Here is a 21,336-nt window from a genome sequence, read left to right as displayed (position 1 = left end):
ACCATATAATGTTTGTCCTTCTCCGATTGACTTATTTCACTCTTTAAAAAAATGCCTGTTTGTGTGTTGTGCTCATTTTTCTACTAGGATGTTTAGCTTTTTTTTTTTTTTAAGATTTATTTATTTATTCATTCAGAGAGAACGAGAGAGAGGCAGAGACACAGGCAGAGGGAGAAGTAGGCTCCATGCAGGAAGCCCGACGTGGGACTTGATCCCGGGTCTCCAGGATCACACCCCGGGCTGCAGGCGGTGCTAAACTGCTGCGCCACCGGGGCTGCCCTGTTTAGCTTTTTCTTATTGATATGTAGGAGTTATTTATATATGCCAAATAATAACCCTTCATCTGTTATACGTGTCGCGATTATCTTCTCTCAGCCTGTGGTCTGTCTTTTCACTGGTGTGTGGGCATGTATGTGTATGTGTGTGTTCGGATTAACTAAACTTTAACATTTTCATTAGACTTGAGTTCACCCGTTTTTTTCCCACATGATTTTTTTCTTTTTCATTGTTTTTCTTTAAGAAATCCTTCCTTAATCCTGGCCCTCAGCAAGAATGCAGTAAATGTTTGTTGAACACAAGCTACAAAGGGAGCTAAAAGGAGGGGCTGGCTTCTGAATGCTGTGGGCATTGGGATGAGGTGACAGGGGCTGATGATGTCATAGAGATGAGGATATGAGAGAAAGTATTTTATTTATTTATTTACTTATTTACTTATTCATGAGAGACACAGAGAGAGAGACAGAGATATAGGTAGAGGGAGAAGCATGTTCCCTGCAGGGAGCCTGATGCAGGACTTGATCCTAGGACCCCGGGATCACAACCTGAGCCAAAGGCAGATGCTCAATCACTGAGCCACCCAAGTGTCCCAAGGGAAAGTATTATAGAGAAAGTATTATTGTCCAGGGAGCAATGAGTCTGGGATGCAGAAGATAGGCTGGGTGGGAGGTGGGGACTGAGTATCCAGCACTCAGGGGTAATTTAAGGAGCCCTCCCCCAGGAAGAATGGGCAGAATGAACAGAGAAGAGGGTGAGACAGAGCCCTGGGGGGATCTAGGAAGCAGAAGGAGAACCAGGAGGGGTCTTGTGGGGGCCACACCTAGAGATCTTGACAGTATCCATGGAGTCACAGTCCTTTAGAGACACAGAGGTTCCTGAGTTTTTCGAGGGGCTGTTCTAGGGGTGTTGTAGGGGCAGAGACTAAGTAAATGGGAAAGGACTGCAGAGGTAGCAACTTCCTGGCAATGAAGGGAAGAGAGGGGGTGGTACCCAGAGGGTGCTGCCCCAAGGCAGGACTGGGGGAGATGCTGGAGCGTGTTCAGAGGTGGGGGGGGGAGGAGCCCAGGAGAGAGTAGGGTGCATGAGGGTGTGGGGAACTGGCTGCAGAAACACAGGAACAGCTCTGGGCGCTGGCTGGGGTCTTCACCACAGATGAAAGAAGAACCACTTCTTGGGTAGGGGAATGTGAGAAGTTGGGGGCAAAAATTTAAGTGAGCCCCCGCCAGAAAGTGTGGGGTCAGTCCTAAGGTCTGTCTGACACAAGAAAAAGCCAGTGAACATTTGTGAGTGAATTTTCTTGGTGAGTCATGTAGAGGGTAGAGTCAGCAGCTAAGATGGGGAGATCAGTGAGTTAGGGTTTATGGAGAGGGGGAGTTGGGAAGGGCCATTGTGAAGGCAGAGGAGAGCTTTCCTAGGTAAGGGTTTCTAGGGGTGCAAGTCCCTTGAGTCACAGGCAAACACCATCTCCCTACAAAAGGATAAACCAGACAAGGCCTTGCCTCAAGATCTGAGAGAGCCCCTGACACTAGACACCCCTGGGTCTGTCCTCAGAGCTCTATCCCCCACTCCCTCGTGGCCCAGCCACCATCATCTCTTTTCAGACTATGGCCGGGCCTCCTAGCTGGGCTCCTGCTGCCACCTTGCCCCTCCCACCCGTTCCTCATCCTCCATCCCGCAGCTGGAGAAATCTATTCAAGTGAAATTGAATAACGGGCACTGGGGGTTATTCTGTATGTTAGTAAATTGAACACCAATAAAAAATTTAAAAAATAAATAAATAAATAAAGATGCTCAGTGGAAAAAAAAAAAAAAAGAAATTGGATTATGTCACTCTGTTGCTCTAAACACTTGGGTGACTCCCACAGCCCTTCAGACAAAGGCCAAATTCCTGACCATTGCCACAAGGCCCGGCTGGGATGGCTCTTGCAACCCACCTCCCACCAGGCCTCCCTGCTTGTGGGGGCGCCCCCAACTCTGGCTGTGCTTCATTTCCCTGAAACAGAGAAGCCCTTTCCTTCCTTAAGCTCTCTGTGCAGTTTCCTCTGCCAGGGATTCTCTTCCCCTCACCGCCAACTGGCTAAGGCCGACTTCTCACTTTGGTCTCAGCTTAAATAGTACTTCCTCTGGGAAGTCTTCCCAAATCTCCTGCCTAGATGCCTCTCCTGCCCCTCATTATAATATTTCATACAGCCCTTCACTTTTCCTTGTTAGCACTCATCAAATGTCTAATTATGTATTAACTTGTGTCACTATTTAATGTCTGTGTTCCCCACCAGATTATAAACTCCATGAGGCCAACCCTATCTGGACTGTCTAGCTCATGTGCCTTTCCAGTGCCTACTACAGAACCTGACACATCAGTAGGAACTCAATAATTGTTGAACAAAAGCTGCAGTGGTCACCAAGAGGAGGGGCTGGCTTGTCCGATGGCTATAGGTCGGGAAGGTTTCAGGGATGCAGGAAGTGGAGGCCGCAGTCCCCTAGATCTCAGGAGATAAAGGAAGAGAGGGAAGAGGAGTGATAGGAGTGTTGACATTGATAAGCACCACCTATGTGCCAGGTGCCGTCCCGTTACACTATCCTGCACTCACCGTCCCCACCACCACTCCGACTCCCATCTTTAGCGTGATGTCCCACCAGCTGACCCACATCTGTAAAATGGGTCTCCTAGGATTGTTAGGAGGATCAGGAAGCAGTCTATGGTGTGGAAAGTGCCACTAGAGGTATTTGGGCTCTAGAGCCAGACTGCCTGGGTTCAAATCTCAGATCTGCCATTTACCAGCTGGGTGACCTTGGGCAAGTCACTTCATCTGTCTGTGCTTCAGTTTCTCTGCCTGGAAAATGGGATTAAGAACGTCTCTAGAGGGGATCCCTGGGTGGCTCAGTGGTTTAGCGCCTGCCTTTGGCCCAGGGCAGGATCCTGGAGTCCCGGGATTGAGTCCCGCATCAGGCTCCCGGTGCATGGAGCCTGCCTCTCCCTCTGCCTGTGTCCCCCTCTCTCTCTCATGAATAAAAAATAAATAAATAAATAAATAAATAAATAAATTCCATTAAAAAAAAAAAAGAACGTCTCTGGAATTGCTAAGGTGATTAAATGAGGTAATGTATTAAAATACCTAGCACGGTGCCTGGCACATAATAGGTAGGTACTCAAGAAGTAACACTTCTTATTCCTCCCTCTGTGCCACCGCTCAGAACTGTAGAATGTCAGAGCCCAGAAGACCTCAGGAATCATCACTTCCCACTGTCTCCAGTACAAAGAGGGAAACTGAGGCCAGGGAAGGGTAGGGGTGCCGGGACCTAGACTGGAGTCCAGGAGTCCCGATCCTTCAGCCAGAGCGCCGCCCCCGCCGCCTGCGGCCTCTTCCAGACTCTTATCAGCACTCCCGGGTCCCCCAAGGGGCGGCGACCGGCCGGTCCAGGCTGGGCGGGACTCCAGGGGGTGCGTCCTGCCCGCCCCGCCCCGCCCCGCCCCCGCTCGCGCTCCGGCTGGAGGCACGCGGGAGGCGGGGGGCGCTCGGCCAGGAGCCCGGCCGCCACGCTGCCCCTCGGTTTGCGGGTTCGCCTCCTAACGCCAGAGCGGGAGGGCTGCGGGTTCTCCTCTCAGCGCCGGAGCGAGCGACGTTCCCCGCCTGGGGCTGCCGGGGCCGCGTGGCCCAGGTGAGGGCTGTGCGGGGCGCGGGATCCAGGCGCAGGGGGAGGCCGGGGCGCGGTGAAGGGGGCCCGCCCGCTCCGGGCTCGCAGCGCTGCCCAGGTGGGTTCCCAGGGCTGAGTGTGTGTGTGTGATGTTGACGGTGTGTAAGACATTAGTATGAAATATGGGCAATGTGTGTGTGCTAAGCTGTATGCATTAGTCTGAGGGGGGGTGTGTATAGTGTAACCAATGGATTGTGGGGTGTGGCCACACGCAAGAGGTGTGTGTGGTACCTATCTACAGCTCTGGGTGACTGTGCCAGAGTAACCCAGGGGTTCCGTGTTGCCCTTGGTGTGTGCACACTGTGTGGCAGGAGCCACAGCACGAGGGTGCGTAAGTGTGTGTTGCGCCTGTTTTGAGATGTATAATCTGCGCGTGCCACATCCGTGGTCCTGTGTGGTGTGCTGAGCCGGGTGATGGAAGGTGAGAAGCCTCTGTGTTGCCGTTTCCACCCACAGACTATTTTCCATGACCCTAGGGTGGTTCTTACTTTTCTACCCAGCACCCCTATAGGCTTGGAAGAATGAAAGTTCACCCCGGATCTGGGTGGAGGAAGTATAAACAGTCTCACGCTCTCTCACACACACACACACACGCACACAATCGTGCGCACACACACACACACAGAGCTTTTTTGAAGTCTAATTTTTTTAATCTTTAGAATTCATGTGGATTTTGCATTCCTCTCTGTAATATTTCTGCATTTGTTTTATTTCCTTTTTAAAAGATTTTATTTATTTATTCATGAGAGACACACAGAGAGAGAAAGAGAGGTAGAGACACAGGCAGAGGGAGAAGCAGGCTCCACGCAGGGAGCCCGATGTGGGACTCGATCTCGGGTCTGCAGGATCAGGCCTGGGCTGAAGGCGCCGCTAAACCACTGAGCCACCCCGGCTGCTCTCTGCATTTGGTTTAATGTAAAAATATTGTACTGATAAGTGAATTGACTCAAGGCTCAACAGGGTTTATCCTATGGTGGGAGTCCTCTGGCACCTGTAGAGTAGGAATCCCTTGTCTGTCCTCCAAACTGCGATGGCAGGGCTTTACACATCCTGGGGGAGTGTGGCAATGTGGTTGGTGTGGTTGTATGTGTGCAGCACTGTTGCGTTGTGGGCAACTGGAGTCATGTGTCACTGTGGGTACTGAATGTGAAGGAAGGGGTCACAGTGATGTGGGGGTATAGTCCCCTCGGAGGGGACTATAGTGGGGTCTGTTGGTTATTTCGAGTCCAGCAGCAGGAGAGATGAGCTCCTGGGGAAGAGCCCTGACCATTAGTGAGATTCTGATGTTTTCTCCACTGGCTGGGCTGGAAGAGTCTGCAGGCCCCCTGGGGACCACAGGGAAGGGGGTTCTCATAGCAGGCTACCAGCTGGGACTATTGAGGTGGTTGTGTTATCCAGGCTTGGTTAAATCCCAGCTCTGGCACTTTCTACATGTAGGACTTAGGTCAAAACCTCTCTGGACCTTAGTTTCTTCCTTTATGGAATGGAGACATTTATATATTTGCCTCATAGGGTCAGGGGATATAAGGATATAAAATGCTGGCACAATCTCCAGTACATAAAATCCCTTAATTGTTGGCGATAAAACTAAGTGCTGCTGATAAAACTATGATGGCTGTGATGGAGCCCCTACATAAAAGGGGTCCCTGCCTGCCTCAGGAACCTTGATTCCCACAGGAACAACGATTTCTCATGAGCTGGGCAGGTGGGAATCTGAGAGCCTTCCATTTAAGTGTGTCTAGGAGATCCATTCCTGTCCCCAATCTCCATCACAGTTTATTCTCAATGACTCTGTTTTCCTGGGAAGATACAGTCTGAAAGGGGAGGATGCCAAGTTTCTGGCAAGGCCTGGGATGGAGTGTGGAAGGGAGGCTGGGGTAAAGTGCAGGGGTGGCCACGGGTCTTGGATGGTGGCGCCTCTCTCCTGACAGACACTAGAGGAACAGTAAAATGCTGGCCTTGTGTGTGTGTGTGTGTGTGTGTGTGTGTGTTTGGGGACTGGCAGGGGCAAGGGTACCCTTTGCCTGGAATGAGGAAAGTCAAGAAGGGCAAGATCAGGGATGTTTGGTTCCTGGCCCCAGGCAGGCCCTGGGGGCTTGGGGGAGGCAGTGAGGTCAGCGTTAGAGCAGATGGGCCTGAGCTCCATGGTGAGCTGACCCAGGAGACCCCTGAAGCGGGGCTCTGTTTTGGGGAGGGGAATGTTTGCATTGGTGGAGCTAGAGCCCTTGTTCCTGATGACTTCATTGGGGCAGTTTAGAGAAGGTGCCTGGAGGCCTCAGAGGAGGAAGGGACATAGAAGGCAGTGTTGGGAGCTGTGGAAACATATTTGGGAGGGCACCTAAATATATCCACTGTGGTGGCGGGGTGCTGTGATGGGCTGGCAGTGAGGCTCGGGACAGAGCAGACGCAGACCAGTGTCCTCACTGTCCCCAAGCAGAGAGTGCTCGGGCTGCAGTGACCCTGTGTGCTGCTCCAGGAGGCCTGGAGGACAGAACCTTGCTGGGTAGTAGGAGACCTGGCCGGGCCCTGACTGGCTCGGGGGCAAGGCCAGCTGTCTCTTCTCAGCTGTCAGATTTCTTTTAATCCACAATTCCAGCTATAATCATTCGTGATTCTATAGCCCTTGCTCCAAGAATCTATAATCCCAAATCACACATTCCTTTTTTTTTTTTTTAAGATTTTATTTATTTATTCACAAGAAGCAGAGAGAGAGAGACAGAGACAGAGACAGAGACATAGGTGGGGGAGAAGCACGCTCCCTGCAGGGAGCCCGATGTGGGACTCTATCCCAGGGCCTTGGGACTATGTCCTGAGCCAAAGGCAGACGCTCAACCACTCAGCCACCCAGGAGTCCCTCAACTCACATATTCTTAAAGTCTATAATCTACGTTCTAACTTCCTGTGCCCCAGCTGTAACACTCCCTGATTCGAACTTAAATGTTCAAGGCTTCTGACCCTGGCTCTGGCAGCCTGACATTTGAAAGCTTATAAACTACCAGAGAAAATGTACCAGTGGTCACTTCTGCAGAATTGTTTGAGAAGCCCCAGGAAATCTCCCTCTATAGCCAACCACAAACATTGGAGCTGCTCTTCTGGGGTTAGAGAAGGTCCCTGGTAAAATGGCCACATGCTCCCTGGGATGAGTGACAGTGAACCCCGAGGCCCTTCCTCAACAGAACAATGGAGGTACTTGGAACTCATGGCTTTCAGGGAAGGGGGTGGCCCAGGAGAGAGTGCTTTGGATCAGAGGTTGTCATCATTCCCCTTGGTAGGAGGGAATTGTGGGATCACTGGGTTCCTGGAGGAGCCACAAAGAGGATGAAGGGAGAGGAAAAGAAATGGGACTGAGGAGATTCCAAAGGCAAACCTCACTATGTCTGAGACTCTCTAAGTAGCTTAGGTTATAGAGAAGACTCTTTTGGTGTTCCCATCATCAGCACCATTAATGCACAGCTGTGTTCGAACTCAGCATGGACTGGGGATTGGAGGGCTGAAGGCCAGTGCTAGTGTCAGTGGTATGACTTTGCACAAGTCACTTTCCCTCTCCAGAACTCACTTTGGTCCTCTGGCAGACTTGGCAAACTGGCCCACAGGACTAAAACTCCCTGACCTCTCTGCTACCACTGACGACAGCAGCACCATTGTGGCCTCCCGGGAATCCCTGGGCCAGACTATAAACAGTAGCCGAATGGGTGGGGAGAGAATGAATAAATGAATGATCAGATGAAGAGTTATGAAAATACAGCACAAGGCACCATGACTGTGATCTCTCTTCCCTCCTCCATGCTCAGCCTCAGCACACATGTGAGAAACTGGTCTCAGAACTCAAAGAACTGGGGGGCTGGTCCTTTGGAAGAACCCGGGATTGGCTGAGAGTTATGAGACTGGGTGGGGTTGGGGGGACTCCCCTCGTGTCACCCCTTGTCCTAGAGCGTTTCCACTTCCAGCCCAGCCCTCAGCCTGCTGATTCACAATGCTCTCTGTGATTATTTCCCCATGACCACCCCTCCACCCCCAAGCTGATGATTGAAGGAAGGAACTGTAGTTTCCGGTGCAGCAGTTCTGGAGGCTGGGTGGGGAGCAGGAGCCTCCCAGAGGCTGGGAAGAGCAGAGGCCAGGCTGTGTGAAGCAGCGTGAGGACGGGAGTGGCCCACATCTGGGCAGTATTAGCATGAATGAAGAGGGGACAGATAGCATACTCATACCAGCGCCTACTGTGTGAGGTACTGTGCCCAGTCCTTATCTGTGTGCTCTCTGTCCTCCAGCCACCCTAGCAGGGGCAAAGGTGTCAGATACATTCTGGGCTTCTTCCTCCATTTGGTGATCAAGCCCCACTGCACCTGTCTCCCAAATATCTCTCCAATGGTCCCCTTGTCTCCAACCCTGTGACTTTGGCTCAGCTCAGGAATCCTCACAGCCTCCCACTGCCAACCCCATGCTTCCCTCCCTTTTTATTTTGGCTTCCAGGAAGCTCAGCCACCATCTTCATCTAGATTTCTCTACCATTTTTTCTGCCCTGCCTCTAATAGGATCATTTGGCCCAAGTGGCTATTGTCTGTGCTGTCTCTAGCCCTGTAAGGACAGAGTTGTAAATTCTAAAACAAATCATAAGTAAAATCTGATATTTCCTAGATTCTTAGGAAGAGGTCCACTGGCTCCTTGAGGTTTTCACTTTTTTGTTTATTGCTTATCTTACCACACTGACTCTTACCCAGACATGGAGACGCTGGTGTAGTGGATTCACAATCCAAAGCATTGTGTTCAAATCCTGGCTCTACTACTACTAGCTATATGAATTTTGAGCAAGTTACCCAACCACTCAGTCCCTCAATTCCCCATCTGTAATACAGGGATGGTAATGGTGTGTACCTTATAGGGGTGTATGAGGATCGAACGAGATGTTATAAGCATTGTGTGTTTGCCTGCACAGTTGTTACCCGAATTGGCCTTTGCCATCTTGGAAAGGCCATCAGGAAGAGGGACTGGATCTGTATAGAATGTTCTATATCAGCGTTTCTCAAATGTCAATGTATGCCTGGATCTCTTAGGATCTGATTCAGTAGGTTAAGGTCAGGCCTTAGGGTGCATTTCTAACACACTCTCAGATGATGCCAATGCTCCTGAGTAAAGTTCACACTTCAGTCTGTGCCGTGAGGACTTGGGTCAGGCTATGGCTGGAAACCTTGGAGGAGACCCAGAGCGCAGTGGAGGAGCCTGGGACTGGTACCAACCCACACCATCCTGAAGTTCTGAGGAAGCTAGACTCCAAGTCTGAGACAAGGACTGAGATGCTCTTCTTCACCACTAGGTCACTGACACTCAGAAGAGCTCAATAAATATAGATTGAATGATGAATGACTCAAAAATCTAGTGAAGTGGGGGCTCCAGGGAGGTGACTGGGCTCTCTCTACCTAGGAATGGTCCTGTCCCTGTTAGAACTCCTCTTCCCACATTTTCCCCTTTAAGCTCCCATATTCAGAGTGATTAGTCTGTCTAAGGCCTCTTGAGCTGGTAACACACAGGCTGGTGACAAACAGGGCTGGGCAGGTTGAGGACCACACTCCTGAGAGGACCTTTGCTTGCTCCTCTGAGCATTCTAGGCAGGGCTTGTGTGGGATGGCTGAAGGGGATGGGCCAGACAAACCATCTTGTGTCTCCTTGGGGACCCCTTGGCCTCTCTGGGAGGAAGCCAAAGAAGGGCCTGGGCACCCAAGGACTCAGCTCTTCCCCCTCTGCCTCTTTCCTGGTTCTGAAAGATCTTTGTATGAAACTGGCTGTGGAGCTGATCAGTAGCCCTATGCAAGGCTGTATGTAAGTGCACATTTATGTGGGTGCATGTGTGCATGATGGGGATGGTGTGCCCCAGAGTGTGACAGGTGCCTGGGCATATGCATGTGTGTGGACCTGTGTGGGTTGTATGGGGATGTGTAGGGCCTGGGTGTGCGGGTGTGTAACAAAGAGGGATTGCACTCACTGGCACATGCTCCTTCCTCCTCTGCCAGTTCTCTGTGGCTCCTCTGTACTTCCCTATCATGGGAAACAGCAGACCCCAGGCTCTGGATAGAATGAGGTGCCCAGGTTGCAGAGAAGGAAAGCTGAGGTGCAGCAAGAGGGTCTAGCTTCCCCCTGTCTGAGGAGACCACCAGGCATGCTGCCTACAAGCCTCAAGTAGGGGTCAGGTCCCTTGGTGACCCCAGAGGGACCAGGTCTACCCCCTTAGCCTGGGGCCAGGTGGTCTCCTGTTTCAGAGAACTGAGGATTCCTCTTGGCTCCGGGGAGCAGCAAGGAGCCAGTGAGCAGTAGCCTTGGGTGCCTGGGATGTGCAGGACACTGCTCCTGCTGGCCAGTGGCTCATCACAGGCCTTCTCTGTGGTTGACTCATGTGGGCAGAAATGGCTTTATCTGACAGCTGGAGAAACCCAGATTCAGGAAGACGGGAGACTTTCCCAGTGGAGTAGCTGCAGCTGTACTGTGAGCCCAGCCCAGGCTGAGGAAGGGGGACCTTGAGACCTGGCTGGCAGTGGCTGCCTGGGGAGGGGACCCTGGAGGCAGGGTTCTAAGGTCAGCTTGGCCAGTTTGTGGCCAACACCTTACAATGAGGACATGGTGGGGAGGGGGATGTAAAATGTAAAGAGCTTGGCTATTGTACAGAGACTGAGGGGTTCCTGTTAGTGGTTGAGGGCAGGAGGGTGACTGTGGAGAGGTCAGTGCCCACATGCAGCAGAGGGTCCGAGGACCCAAGAGCTGGGGCTTTGGCCTTGGGCACACACCCAACATGAAGAGCCTACACCCAGAGCTAAGCTGGGAGGGCCTGAGCCTGAGTTAATCCTCTAAGCCTTCCTCCTCCTCTTGTGTAACTGCTTTTGTTCCTGGGGGAAAATCGAGAGCCTGCAGTGACCAGGAACCCCACAAATCTCCTGTGGTATCTGGGCCTGCCCGGGATTGTGGCAAAGATTGTCAAGCCTGGGAAAATGAAGCCTATGAACTGGAAGTTCACAGGAGTGGGCACATGTGTGCATCACATGCAGAGACACAGGCATAGGCAAACATGCATGGAACAAACGTACACACTCCAGGACTGCTCATGTGGACACACACATGTGCCACATACACACAGGTGCACGTGCATGTACATGTGAGTACATGTACATCTTTCAGGTCAGACCCACACATGGCTGACACCCCTCCTTTGCAGACATGCGTGTACCTGACGTTCATCTAGTTACATCCTCTTCCCCCGGGGGACCTGAGGTAGGGGATGGGTGACCCTTCTAACTACCTCAAGCCTTCACCTTCTCCTCCCAGAATTCGTTTTCCTGGACCTCCTAGCCTTGTCCCTTTCCATGTCTCCCTCCTCATCTTCTTACCACAAGGACACAGGAGAGGCTTTTCCTGTCAGCTGTTGGCCTGCTGGTTGGGAACAGAGGTGGTTTTATCTTCTCTGAATTTCTACTTAGTTCCCATCAAGCACCAAGGGCCTGCTCTGGGGGCTGTCTCAGGGTCCCCCAAGCATGAGGGGGCTATTTTTCAAACAAGCAAGGATGGTAAGGATATAACATCTCCTGTCACATGGGTAGCACCTAAAAGTTTGCAAACTGCCCTCTTTTTTTTTTTTTAAGATTTTATTTATTTATTCATGAAAGACACAGGGAGAGAGAGAGGCAGAGACATAGGCAGAGGGAGAAGCAGGCTCCATGCAGAGAGCCCGACGTGGGGCTTGAACCCAGGTCTCCAGGATCACACCCTGGGCTGAAGGCGGCGCTAAACCGCGGCGCCACCGGGGCTGCCCAACTGCCTTCTTGACAGGGTCTTGCTTGTTCATTATGACAGCCCCGAGATATAGGTGCCTTCATTTCCTCCATGTGACAGCTTAAGAAACCGAGGCCCACAAAGGACCTGCCTGAAGTCCCACAGCAGGATGAGGGAGAGTTAACCAAAACCCTAGTCTCCTGAGCTTGCACTGGGGAGAAGTGGTTTCAGCCTCATGGGGCTTGGAGAACAAGATTGTGGCCTGTTCAAGCTGGGAGGATGGGGCAGGCTGCGACTACCAGGTGGGCCCAGTGGAGGAGCACCTCATACTCCTTTACCAGGAGTTGGCTGAGGGCATAGACAGCCCCTCATAAGTCGGCGCTCTGCCGTGAGGCTCAGCCCTGAGTCCACCCTTGTGGACATGCCAGAGGAGAAGGCAGGAGAGAGAACAAGGATACCTTCACCTTGTTGTGTGATCCAGGCTAGTGCCTTCATATCTCTGGGCCTCATGCCCTCTCAACAATGGGATACTAGACTTGAGTGGAAAATTTGGAGCCTTCAGAAGGCTTCCCCATGGTTGTGAGTAGATGCTCCATGCCAGAGACCTGGTGGCCCTGAACTAAGGCCTGTGCCCCAGAGCCCTGGCCTGCTTTTAAGATCCCCTGAGGCAGGGCCTGGCACAGAATGGGGACTTGGGGTTTGGGGTCTCCTCTGGACTGGGCAGGGGGTGGTGATGTGAGAAGAGGACCGGGCAACTCCAGATGGTGCCTGTCCAGCTTGGCTGAGATTGCAACCACATGGTTCTTTGCCCTTTACCCTTCCTTATGTTCCTCTATAGCATACTACCTGACCTGCTATGTATTTACTAAACTCGTTAACTAAAATATACTAGTCTCTCTGCTAGAATACAAGTAATACAAGGGCAAGGGCTTTGTTTTGTGTTCTCAAGTGCCTTGGACATTACCTGCACAGAGTAGGTGCCCAATAAGTACTTGTAAAAAACAGAAAGAAAGAAGAAAAAGAAAAAGAAAGAAAGAAAGAAAAGAAAGAGGGACGTGCCTGGGTGGCTCAGCGGTTGGGCGCCTGCCTTCGGCCCAGGGCATGATCCTGGAGACCCGGGGGTCAAGTCCCACATCGGGCTCCCTGCATGGAGCCTGCTTCTCCCTCTGCCTCTCTCTCTCTCTGTGTCTCTCATGAATAAATAAATAAATTCTTTAAAAAGAAAGAAAGAAGAAAGAAAGAAGGAAAGAAAGAAAGGAAGGAAGGAAGGAAGGAAGGAAGGAAGGAAGGAAGGAAGGAAGGAAGGAAGAAAGGAAGGAAGGAAGGAAGGAAGGGGACCAATCTTAGGGAGGGGGAGGAACTATCACAGCCACTCATCAAGCCCAAGCTCGAAGATGGATTAGAGCTGTTGAAGAGAATGGTGGCCTAGGCTCAGTTTTTCCCCCAAATCACCCTCAATCTGAGGAGCCATCCTTGGCCCTTAGCGGGAGCAGGTCAGAGCTGGAATCAGAGCTGTAGACACCAGAGCTATTAACTTCAGGGTCTCGGCTTCTTTTAATGGATCTTCCAAGCACTGTTAAGAAAACCAGGTCCATTGTTCCTGGTGGCATCAAGAAGCAGGGCCAGGACTCTCTCCAGATCTTTCTGAGAAAGGCCAGGACAGGGCTGAGAGGTGGGGTGGAAAGGAGGGGGAGAAAATGGTTACTGGCAGGTGCCTCCCTATGCCAAGCCTGGTCCTTAAATGCTCTGTCTCAGGTGTTCATCCCAACAGCCCTCAGGCTAAGTGAGTGATACCCACTCCGCAGGTCAGCACACCTAGAGGATGAAGTGACCACTCACAACTGGGTAGTAGTTGAATGAGCTCAAATGTTCTTGGGATTTGAGCCCCAGCCCTGCCTCTTGCCAGCTTTGTGCTGTAGCAAGTTACTTCCCCTCCTTGATTTCTTGGTTTCTTGCTACCTCCTGCGACTTCTGTGAAACACGCACGTGACAATTCGTGGCATAGGAACTGACTAGCTAGAGGGATTGGTCTGGGAGTCAGAATTTGCTCCAGCACTTCATGGACCAACGTGGAACTCACTAACCCCTGGGTGAGTGTTCTGTGTCAGTACCTGAGCCCCTACCTCCTCTCAAGGCCTTGTGCACAGTCCACTGTGGCTCATCACAGGCTGGAGTGGGGTGGGAGAAGACTTTGGGGTCCTCCTCCCTTCCTTGTCTTGGTTGCACCTAGAGCCTGCAGCTGCACAGGGCAGAGGAGATGGGGACATAGGGACTGAGCAGGGCGTCAGTGGAGGGGTGGAATAGTAAAGACAAAATTGGGAGCCACATCATAGGTCTGGTTTGGAGTCTTAAGTAGCACAGGACAAGTTCCCTCTCTGGGCCTCAATGTTCACTCTATAAAATGGGGATAACACAATCTCCTCCTGAGTATTTGAAAACTGTTAGATGTTCTATGCTAGTGAGGATCCTCCAGGGAGGAGCTGGGCTCTGGGAGCTTATGGTGGGAGAGGCTAAGAAGGATTAGGTGGCCAGATGGGAGTACACAGAGAAGGCCCTTGGGAAACTCTTGCCTCTCCTATCCCAGCTAAGTCTCAAGACAGCCTAGAGCTGACCCCTTGTGACTGGTGGGGAAAGTGAGTTCTTGAGTCCAAGTGAACTGCTGAAGGAGGGTGAAGTGGGGTGAATGAGTAAATCTGGGGAAGGAAGCGGGGTTAAAACTTTCCTGAGGTTTCTGCTGTTGTTCAACTCCTGCTGACACCTCAGGGGTGGGGTTAGGGTGGGTGGGTGGAGATAGGAACTGAGGCAGCACAGCCCTGGGATGGGCCCTGGATGCGTCCTGAAGATGCTTGGGATTCATCTATCTTGCCTGCTCCGGAAAGGTTCGCAATTCACGGACAATCTCTCCACCCATCCACCTCAAATGATATGATAAATGAGAAGGCTCTTTGCAAACTCTAAAGTGCTGTGCCTCTGAGGGTAGATGTGATGTATGTGCAAGCCCCTGGGTATGTACGCACAAGTGAGAATGTGCAGCTTGTGAGTGTGTGTGCACATGTGTGCAATGTGTGTGCATGTACATGTTCCCCTGGCCTGGCTGGGTGGGGTAACTCCACGCTGCCCAAGGCTCCCTGCTTGGCTAGGTATTTGTCTCCTCTAAATTTCTTAAAATCTTGTTTTGTGTGTGTTTCCTCACTGTTTCTGAGTTTACCCAAAAGGGGGCAGGCCATGGTCCAGAAACCTAGCAATTATCTCTGAGCCTGGTGACTCTTCTTCCCTCCTGCCCTCCCTCACCTCATCCTGTGGCTGTCTCTAGAGGCCTGGCTGCCTGGCGTTCCCAGCATGGCCTGGTCTGCAGAGCTGGGACCTTGCCTGGCTCCTCTGTGGTGGCTGACCAGCCACCCACTTTTCCTTCCATGACTCTATGCTGGCTGCTGTCATATCATTATCCCATTGACTCTAAACACCATGTGGCACCCTCCAGAGGTCCTCTTACTATTCCAGTTTTACCAGTAGGAAATGAAGTGCTAGTGAGGGGAAGTGGCTTTACCAGAGTTATCCAGCCAACTAGTGGCATTTCTGGAGTCTCAACCCCTGCCTAACTCTAGAGACGTTATTCTTAACTCTTGTGACTCACCTAGCGGGCATGTGCTGGCTGGTTGTCTGGATGAATAAATGAATGAAAGAACGAATGAATTGCTTGGTCAGTATTGAGCTGAAAGAGCAGGTGAAGTGATAATAACAATGGCTGCCATTTATTGAGCACCTACTGTGTGCTGAGTGCCCCAAAGCACTTAGATTGAGCCAACGAATACAACCAAGATTATTGTTACTGCATTTTGTAGTTGAGGAGGCTGAGGTTCAGAGAGGTTAAAGTGTGGGACCTGGGATTAGAATTTGTCCTCCCCAGAGGAGGGATGAGTTGGCAGGGTCTGGCGACTGGTGCTCACTGTAGCAGAGGCCAGACAAGACTCTCAGGAAGCTGTGTCTACAAGGTTCTCCCCAATGACACTCCACCCCACCCCTCTGGTCCTGGGGCCATTTCCGCATTTTTCTCTGAAATGGGTTTCTATTTCAGTCTGAGGTGGTACTGCTGGCCCAGCTCTTCCTCTCTGACTGTTGGCATGTCTGGTAAAGGGCCAGAGCCACAGCTTGGGCAAATGGAGATATCCTTCTGTTCCCCCAGCACTAGGGCTGGCCATGTCATTAACAACTCCCATGAAAGGGCAGGCCCGTGCAAGATGCAGCTGTAGGTCTATGGAGATGGCCTAGGCTAGGTCTGTGGCACCTGTGCTGGATGCCAGGGACCCAGGAATGAGTAGATACAACTTTCCACTTAGCCAACTTGGGACAGGTGCTGAGGCCTGGGTGGGTTAAATCTATAGTTGGGGGCAGAGCCTGGCATCCTGACTCCCAGGGCAGTACTTGTTTGGGGAACCTGGGACAGAGTGAGGACTATTCTGTGGCCTCAGGAGTGAGCTGACCTGTGGTGTCTAGGAGTCAGATCTCAGCTTAAAGGGATGACGTAGTCTCTGTCAAGCTGGTGGGTTGAGAACCAGCCATTCAGGTCAGCAAAGTTTCCTGAGCATCTCCTATTAAGGAGCAGAGGTTGGGGGAACACTCTGTACAGGAAAAAGAAATCAGATGTTGAAATCCCAGCTGGGTTTTGTTTTTTTTTTTAAGATTTTATTTATTTATTTATGAGAGATACAGAGAGAGAGAGAGAGAGGCAGAGACACAGGCAGAGGAAGAAGCAGGCTCCATGCAGGGAGCCCGATGTGGGACTCAATCCCAGAAATCCGGGATCACGTCCTAAGCTGAAGGCAGAGGCTCAACTGCTGAGCCCCCCAGGCATTCCCCCAGCTGGGTTTGAATCTAGGCACCAGCATTTGCTGGCTGTGTGATCTCAGACAAGCTATCTAACTTCTTGGAATTTCAGTTTCCCTACTTGTAAACTGGGGTGATAGAGCATACCTGACCAACTCATGGAGTGGTAAACAAGATAATGCACATAGCATTACTGTAAGTTCTTAGGAAGTTTTAAATCACTCCCCTCCTCACCCTAGGAGGAGATACTTCTTTAGGCAGCAGCTATTCTGATGGTTGATGTAAGAGACAAAATTTATAAGATGTAAGGATGAACACTTCAGATTTGCCAACATTTGACATTATGGGGCACAGTCTCATTTCTCATATCACAAAGGGGAAACAGAGATTTGGAAAAGCTGATGTGTGAGGTAGCCGGAAATGCCTCTGTTATAAAAAGTTGCTGGAATAAATCCAACAGCCCCCAACCTGGGTCTCCTGACAAAGCCGGAAACCTCCCTGTCGTCTCCCAGCCTTAGTGAGATTCACTGAGGACTTACTTTGTGCCAGGCCTACACCACAGCTTTATTATAGAAGTATCTTTACATACAGTAACTACAACCATGAAAGGCGAATACTGTAACTTATGTTTAATAAGTGAGGAACCTGAGACTGGGAGAGTCGCATAGATAATAGAAGCAAAGGGAGGAGTCTGACCCAGGAAAGTCTAGCCTTGAAACCCATGACTCTCCTATTCCGTGGGGTACTTGTTCCATAAAAGTTGTCAGGCTTCAGATCAGAAATACATAAAATAAGATGGTAAAATGTGAATGACAACATGAAAAAGGAGTAATTAGGAAAATACAAATCAAAATCATAATATAATACCACTTTATACCCATTAGGGTGGCTATAATGGGGCAGACAATAGCAAATGTTGGGGGGAGAGTGGGGAAATTGGAACTCTCATACATTGCTGCTGGGAATGTGAAATGGTACAGCCACTTTGGAAAATAGTTCGATGACTTCTCAAAAATTTCAATGTAGCATTACTATAGGACCCAACAATTCCTCTCCTAGGTATATACCCAAGAAAATTGAAAACATATATCCACACAAAAACTTATACACAAATGTTCATAGCTGTGTCATCCCTAATAGCCAAAAAGGGGAAACAACCCAAAATGTTCGTCAACTGATGAATGGAGAAACAAAACACGGTACCCTCCGATGGAATATTATTCACCTGTAAAAATGAAATTCTGATCCATGCTACAGCATGTATGAATCTTAGACATTTTGCTAAGTGAAATAAGCCAGAAACAAAACGGCACATATTATATGATTCCATTTACATGAAGTATCCAGAATGGGCAAACCCATAAATACTGGAAGTTTGTAAGTAATTTCCACAAGATGGAAGGAGAGAGGAATGAGAAGTGCTAATGGTACAAGATTTCTTTTGCACAATCTTGTGAATATGCTAAAAGCCCCTGAATTATACACTTTGAAAGTGTGAATTTTATGGTAGGTGAATTACATATTAATTATTTAGAAAACAGAAGCAGAAACATACAGGATCCACTGAAGGTTGAGACTAATGTGGATGCTAAGGTGGAAACACAGGGAAATTCGACCATGAGCTTCCTGGCAGCTGGAACAAAGAGGCAGAAGCAACCTCCCAGAGAAAGAAAGTGCCAGCTCCTGAGGAAAGCCAACTCTTCCAGGGCTTCACTCTTGGGCGAGATTCCTACAAGCCTGAGTTGGCTGACTATCATAATAAATTATCGAAACACAAATTTCCTACATCTCCCACCTGAGGTTCTGATGCAAGTAGTATCCAGAACTGTGAATGGCCTGTGATTTTACCATACATCCAAGCCGACAGGTTAGCCTACTGCATTTTCATGGATGCTGGTAGAAGACACCTGGATGAAGAACTTTGTTGGGGATGAAGAACTTTGGTTCTTCTGGTGGGAAATGAAGGAACAGAAGCAGGGAGAATGTGAGTATTAGGACTGGTTCATCAAGCCCCAGTTCCCACAAGGCAATAGGACATGAGGCCAGATAACACCTGCACACATGGTGGGTTGCATTCCAAGAGAGGAGCCTGGACCTGAAGCAACTAGAATCTTTTATAATGGGCAGTCAGCCTGCCTGACCTTTGGCCCAGAGGAAGGCATCACCAAATGTGTAGGGTTTTTCCCTCCTGACGTCAGCCAGCTCTGACACCAACTCTGAAGTGTAGCACAGACCTCATAGGTCAAGGGCTCCGTCCCACAGGACAAGACTGCCCCGACCCCCATTCAGATGCCAGTCACAAGTCCTAGACTTCTGCTTCTGACTGACTGGCTTCCTTCAACCCTCATCTCAGGTTTGATAATTTGCTTGAATGGCTCACAGAACTCAAGAAAGCACTTCATTGAACTAATACCAGATTATTATTATTATTATTATTAATTTTTATGATTTTATTTATTTGAGAGAGAGAAAGAGAGAAAACATGATCAGAGGAGGGACAGAGGGAGAAGCAGACTCCCTGCTGAGCAAGAAACCTAACACGAGGCTCAATCCCAGGACTCTGGGGTCATGACCTGAGCCAAAGGCAGATGCTTAACCCACTGAGCCACCCAGGAGCCCCCTATAGATTATTATAAAGGATACAGGAACAACCAAATGGAAGAGATGCATAGGGCAAGGTATAAGGGAAGGGGCACCATCTTCCCAGCACTCTGATGTGTTCACCAACCTGGCAGCTCTCCAAACCCTGCCATTTTGGGTTTTTTATGGAGACATCATTGTATAGGCATGATTGCATAAATCACTGGCCATTGGCAACTGACCCAATCCCCAGCCCCTTTCCTTTCCCTGGAGATTGGAGAGCAGGGCTGAAAGTTCTAAGTTTCTAATCAAGATTTGTTCTTTCTGGCAACCAGCCCCCATCCTGAAATCATTCAGGGGCCTGCCAAGAGTCAACTTATTAGAACAAAAGATGCTCCTATCATGCAGGAAATTCCACAGAATTTAGGAGCTCTGTGTCAGGAATCAGGGACAAAGACAATATATACATATATTTTTTAAAGATTTATTTATTTTAGAGAGAGTATGAGTCGGGGGAAGTGAAGAGGGAGAGACAGAATCTTTTTTTTTTTTTTAATTTTTTTTATTTATTCATGATAGGCACACAGTGAGAGAGAGAGAGAGAGAGGCAGAGACACAGGCAGAGGGAGAAGCAGGCTCCATGCACCGGGAGCCCGACATGGGATTCGATCCCGGGTCTCCAGGATCGCGCCCTGGGCCAAAGGCAGGCGCCAAACCGCTGCGCCACCCAGGGATCCCGGAGAGAGAGAATCTTAAGCAAACTCCCCACTGAGGGCAGAGCCAGACCTGAGGCTCGATCCCACAACCCTGAGATCATACCTGAGCCAAAACCAAGAGTCAGCTGCTTAACCGGCTGGGCCACCCAGGTGCCCCTCAAAAATATATTTCTTATACTACATATAAAAATTACCATTTTAACCTTTTTGAATGCACAATTTAGTGGCATTAAGTACATTGTGTGTAACCCATAACTACCATCCATTTCCAGAACTTTTTGTCATCCCAATCTGAAACACTGTACCCACTAAATAATTCCCTATTTCTCTCTCTCCAGCCCCAAGTACCCAGTATTCTTCTTTCTGTCTCTATAAATTTGACCATTTTAAGTTCCTCACATAGATGGAATTATATAGGATTTGTCCTTTGTATCTGGTTCAGTTCACTTAGCATAATGTTTTCAAGGTTCACCCATGTTATAACATGTCAGAATTTCCTTCTTTTTTAAGGCTGAATAGTGTTCTATTGTATGTATAGACCACTGTTCATTCATTCTTCTGTTGATGGACATTTCGGTTGTTTCTACCTTTTGGCTATTTTGTTTTTTGTTTTTTTTTTATTTTATTTTTTTTAATTTTTATTTATGATAGTCACACACACACACACAGAGAGGCAGAGACACAGGCAGAGGGAGAAGCAGGCTTCATGAACCGGGAGCCTGACATGGGACTCGATCCCGGATCCCCAGGATCATGCCCCGGGCCAAAGGCAGGCGCCAAACCGCTGCGCCACCCAGGGATCCCCCTTTTGGCTATTTTGAATAATGCTACTGTGAACATTGGTGTATACCTATCCTTTTGAGTCTATTTAAAAATAAGTTTCAATTATTTTTAGCTTGATGTGAAATTGCTGGATCTTATGGCCGTTCTAGGAGTTTGAGTTCTATGAGTTTGTTCGTTTGTTGTTGAGAAACTGCCAAACTGTTTCTCAAAGCAGCTGTACCATTTTACATTCCCATCAGCAATGCAGGAGGGTTCTAGCATCTCCACGTCCTCACCAGTACTTGTTATTTCCTGTTTTTTTTTTTTTTTAATAGCCATCCTAATAATGAGTGTGAGGTGGTATCTCATTATGGTTTTGACTTGAATCTCCCTAATGATGAGTCATGTTTAACATTTTTTTCTTGAGCCTATTGGCCATCTGTATGTCTTCCAAGGAGAAATTTCTATTCAAGTCTTTTGACATTTTTTGAATTAGGTTGTTTGGTTTTATGTTGTTGAGTTGTGGCAGTTCTTTGTGTAATGTGGATATTAATCTTTTATCAGATATATGATTTGGAAATCTCTCCCAATCTCCAGGGTTGCCTTTTCACCCTGTTGATAGTACCCGTTGATGCACTAAAGTTTTAAATTTTGATGAAATCCAATTTATCTGGGTTTTTTTTTTTTTTTTTTTTTGTTATTGCCTGTACTTTTGACATCATATTGGTCAGGG

At 49.3% G+C, this 21,336-nt stretch overlaps 1 protein-coding gene across 9 annotated transcripts in view; it reads left to right on the top strand.

Moving 5' to 3' along the window:
- Positions 1-3,742: 3,742 nt before the first annotated feature.
- The window catches only part of P2RY6 (pyrimidinergic receptor P2Y6), a 37,308-nt gene continuing 19,714 nt past the window's right edge, over positions 3,743-21,336 (top strand). For 2 of the 9 annotated variants that reach the window (XM_025459103.2, XM_025459096.2), the window contains exon 1: positions 3,745-3,936. The gene's annotated coding sequence lies outside the window, so the exon portion shown is untranslated. Of the gene's footprint in view, positions 4,031-13,719; positions 13,812-21,336 lie in introns of those variants that run through there. The other 7 variants (XM_025459100.3, XM_025459105.3, XM_035703848.2 and 4 more) reach the window with 7 other exon arrangements.

Source organism: Canis lupus, chromosome 21, assembly GCF_003254725.2.
Source record: "Canis lupus dingo isolate Sandy chromosome 21, ASM325472v2, whole genome shotgun sequence".
Classification (NCBI taxonomy): Eukaryota; Metazoa; Chordata; class Mammalia; order Carnivora; family Canidae; genus Canis; species Canis lupus.
Note: the sequence above shows the minus strand (reverse complement) of the source record. Positions and strands in the feature narration are given on the sequence as shown.